General features: G+C 43.4%; 1 pseudogene; it reads right to left on the reverse strand.

Annotated features, from left to right (window-relative positions):
- Positions 1 to 2475: 2475 nt before the first annotated feature.
- Positions 2476 to 4376, reverse strand: LOC136499090 (protein FAR1-RELATED SEQUENCE 5-like; annotated as a pseudogene).
- Between the last annotated feature and the right edge of the window lie 393 nt (positions 4377 to 4769).

Raw genomic sequence — 4769 nt, forward strand, 5'->3', positions numbered from 1 at the left:
CCGAGACCCAAAGAAGAGCCCAAAGAGGACAAAGTGGAGGAGGTCCTGGGCCGTCCGCAGGACAAGCGACAACATGTGTATGTGTCGGTCGTGTTGGTGGAACGACCAATGGGTTGTCCATGAGGAAATCTCAAAGGTCGAAGAGACCAAGAAAGTTGAACGGGCGGTGAAATGGCTAGTGACAGAAGTGCAGGTAAGCTTCGCTTTATGCCCTGATCTCACTGTCTAGTCGTTGCTGTCTGACTTAGCAATCTGCACATAGGACTTAACGAAGATCGCAAGGTACCACAAGAAATGCTTCGACTAGATTGAGGGGATCGCTGCCAGCAATAAGGAGCTAACGGCGGAGGTGGAACGCTTGCGCCAGCGACTTGAAGCCACCAACCATGAAAAGACGGTGCAAGAGTCCTAGAACCAGAACTTGGTCATCCAGCTTAGTAATACAGAGCGAGAAAGAACAAGTAAGTAGCCACTTTATCACAATGACTACTGACAAGTGTTGTTGCATTGTTGATAGTAACAGCTGTAGTGTAGGCTTAGAAGCCAAAGTGGTCCGTCTCTGAGAGGGAACAGTCATGCGGTTGTGGAGTGTGATCATCTGAAAGAGGACAACAGAAAACTGGCGTGAGACCAGTCGCAGCTCTGGGACCACACGACCAAGATGACAGAGGAGCTGAAAGGTATGTTTTCCAAACCCCTTTGCTCTTTTTTGTTGCCTACCATAGTTTGGCGTAATATAGCGTTTTAACAGCATGTACGGTTTGCAGTTATAAAAATCAATGCGAAGAAGCATCTGGAGGCCATGATAAAAGACCATGACGGCTGGAAGGTGTAGTGCCAAGAGATCTCTGAGGATCATGATACCTGGAAAAACCAGTGCTAGGAGATGGCAACGGGCATTTTGCCGGTCCTTAACCTCATCAATTCGGCGCTAACAGAGGATGTGCCAAGGACGTCACAGCTAGGATTGATCGAGAGATGCCAAAAGGCATAGGGATGGTTTCAGGAGTTCGTGAAGGAGGTGGGTGAGTACACAGGTGCACATGTGCTAAGTATGGTACGTGCTCACTACCCCTTGATCGATCTCAAGCGCCTGGAGGCTGGTTACCCGAAGGAGGTAGATCCAGACAAGGCTGAGGAGCTACGGATGACTCAGCTGGACTTGTCGGCGAAAATAATTGGCGACATTAACCTATACGGAGGCACGACACCACCTGTACAGGGAACGCCATCAGCAAGTCAGCTGGAGGCGCCGTCATTTTTAAGCCAACCGGCGAAGCCTGTGGTCTCGACCAGCCAGGCATCGGCGGGGCCATCTTCTTCAGCTCGATCAGTACTAGAGTCCCCGAGACCCTTGCATGATGTCAGGCCCAGCAAGCAGCAGGTGTCGCATGCCCCGACCAACCAATAGTATAGGCTATAGCTATAGAAGAAGATGTAGTTGTGTTATTGTAAACTTGGGCGTTGGTTATGGAAACGGCTATCGTCCCATAGCTTGGCTAGTCATAGGAGAAGCTTGGCGGCATGGTGGTAGTAGCCGATTGTTGGCATTCCACGGCCTTTGGACGCGCCCAGAGAGATGCCACCTACTAGGCGAGGTCGGCCAGCGCCTTGGCGATGTCCGGTGGTGGCTCATCAGAGCCTGGCATCTTCGATACAAGATGTTATGTGGCTATTGGGATTGAGAGGGAGAGAGCGGCGACTAGAGTGGCGAGGGTGAGATGAGTGGCGAGCAAGAGGGAAGGGTTTTCCTTCTTGATTCTTTTTTATCTCTATCCGAGTTATTACAGCCATTAAATAGGCAACCTGGCCTCAAACCGAGTGGTTGACGTCATCCCTTGCCCAGTCTCACGCTCCAATGCATGCCTAGTCTTCTCCTCCTAAATTGCCTAGTCTTCTCCTCCTAAATTGGACCCAGATTCAGTAACTTTGCTCAGCAAAGTTACAATGTAACTTTACTTCAGTCTCCATCCTGCAACCAATGACTCCTAGCAAAGGCTTCTGAGCCTGATCGGCTGTGGTGTAGACAGTGCTGTAGCTGTTGTAGCCCAAGCAAAACTAAAAATCACAGCCGAGCAAAAATTTTCAGCAAACAAAATCATAGCCAAAATAATATATAGATTCCAGAAAAAATTTCCACCACCAGTTCACTCTCAAGAGTGTAGAAATAAATAGTTCAAGTGACATCCATACTACAATCATTAGTTGAACTTAGCATTTTCCACTTTGGAAGTTCTAGGTTCAAAGCACAAATACAGCTAGGCCACAAAAGACAGTTAGGCCATTTCACTTATACAATTAGGCCACAAAAGACTATAGTCAGCCCTATCCAAAAGACTATCTAACTAACATGTTCATACTAGAACAGACCATGATCATTAAGAATACCACCATCATAAGTTGGAGCTGCTATCAGCTGGGTAAAACTTCTCAAACTGTCAATAACAGTGCATTCTTGAAGCTCCATAATTGCTCCTTTGTTGCAATCACCATTTTGCACTTCTACTTGGGGTTGCACTCCGTCACTTTTTTTTTTGTTTCTGGCAATGACAATTTAATTAAGTTAAGAAATAAATTACAGTAGCATATATGGGCTGCACACTATAAAGTTTCTAACATACCTTTGCTCCTTTTTTTGTTGGCTTGCGCTTCCCCTTGTTGAATTTATCAAGCCAATTTTTTTCTCCTTGAATTTTTGGATTTGACCTCCTTTTTCTTCAAATGTGCAGCACGAAGCAAGTCATCTCCTTGCTGGACATTTGGTTCAACATTTTCTTGGTCATTGCATGGGTTGCTCATAGTAGAAGTAGATAAATTGAGTTTATCCTCTAGCTGTGTACCAAGGCAATCAAGTGCATTTTCTATCATCAAACAACATTCTAGAGAGTGGGCTGCTTTATGTGCCAAATTGAGAAATTTATGAGACATCCTCTTGTAGCGAAGTTGAGATTCTAGCATTGGATTTGCTACCACATTCCTTCCTTCCTTTTCTCGTACACTCCCATCGCGTGCTGCTTTAGTCCATCTCTTTAACAAATAATGTGTTGGCAATATCTTGATATTCATCAAATCAAGAACTTTTAGACCATGTGCACACAATATTCCAGTCCTACTGAATATTCCACAACTACATGAAGCTGTTTGGTTCAAATGATCACCTATCACTATGCGCTCTTGCTCAAATTGTAAATCACCATGGAATCTCCCAATAGCAATAGCATATTTATCAGCATCTAATAATCTGCTACATGCAGCCATGGATCTTTCATATTCACTTTGGAAAGCTTCAAAAATAACTAGAGTGTACACTTCACTTGCTTGCAGCAACATAGGTGTGTGCATTTGTCTTCTTGGTATTTTTTTTCCTTGCCTCAAATTCAGATTCCAATTCCTTGGCTCTTTTGTCTTCCACTGTCCTCTCAAAATGCTTCAAAAAACGAACAATATCAAAATCTGATTTCAAATGATTTTTCACTGCATTGTTGAAGCTCTCACTTAGTTGTGTACTTCGCACTCCCAAACTAAAGACATCTCTCATATAGCATTCAGCCCATTTTTCTTTAACCTTGTATATACTATCTAACCAAGTTTGCTTATGCACTTTAGATCTCATAATGTCAAATGCTTCTTGAAATTCTGCCTCGTCCTCATAGCCATACATACAAGCACTAAAATCAGATAGAATGTGAGTTTCTTCATCTTCGCCTTCGCCTTCACCTTCACCTTCGCCTTCTTCTCCTTCTCCTTCTCCTTCTCCTTCCATTGTACCTCCATCTTTGTCCTTCACTAAAGATAAATGCTTGACACAATTCTGCATTATGTGAAAGGTACACAGCCCATGATACGATTCTGTAAATACTTTGTAAATAGCCTTTCCCATTGCTGCATCTTGATCCATATAGATAGTTCTAGGTTGCTTTCCATTATGTGCAGCTAAGAAAGTTTGAAAAAGCCATATAAATGAGTCCTCTATTTCATCAAATAGAAGTGCAGCACCAAAAATAGTGGTTTCTCTAAACTGATTTAGCCCGAGAAAAACACCAAAAGGCCTATACTCTTTGTTGGTGCCAAAAGTAGTGTCAAATGTAACCACATCACCAAAGTGTGCATAGTCAAGAATCATCTTTGCATCAGCCCAAAATATGTTGGTTATATGCTCCTCACAATCTAACTGCAAAGCATATTGAAATGATGGATTTTGAGCAATTTTATCATGAAAATACTTCAACATACTTCCAGCCTGTCCATAAGCTAAATCCCTCTACCGTTTGCTTTGCAGGTAATTTTTGCGATCACGACAAGTGTAGTTAAGGTTAAGTGGTCCACCAACTTGATGACTAGCCAACTCATGTGCAGCTTTTGGTCTAATTCCAGAATCATCCGCAGTCTCTATTTCAAAAGCTTGCAATTCTGAAATTTTTCTCTGCGATGCCATCAAGTGTCGAGTATCTAGCAAGTGAAGAAGGTGATTGTGTTCAAGCATAACCTCAGTGACTTCATAATTTCCTGCACCTCGATCCAACATAAGGCTCATTCAAGCTTTGCAATCAGTTCTTGTTTCAACTCTAAAGCACTTTCTCACATGATTTGTTTGCCCTTTCCTTCGGAGGCCCTCGTTGGAACAAACAAATCTGCATGAGGTCACCTTACCATCAAAGGTGCTTACATTTGTGTATCTTTTCCTCACATCAAAGCCTATGTGACCCCCATATGCCACCCAAAATTGCCAAGCCTCATCTGCACTTTTAAACCTTAAACCAACTTCAGGA

The sequence above is a fragment of the Miscanthus floridulus genome, chromosome 13 (genome assembly GCF_019320115.1).
Source record: "Miscanthus floridulus cultivar M001 chromosome 13, ASM1932011v1, whole genome shotgun sequence".
NCBI lineage: Eukaryota > Viridiplantae > Streptophyta > Magnoliopsida > Poales > Poaceae > Miscanthus > Miscanthus floridulus.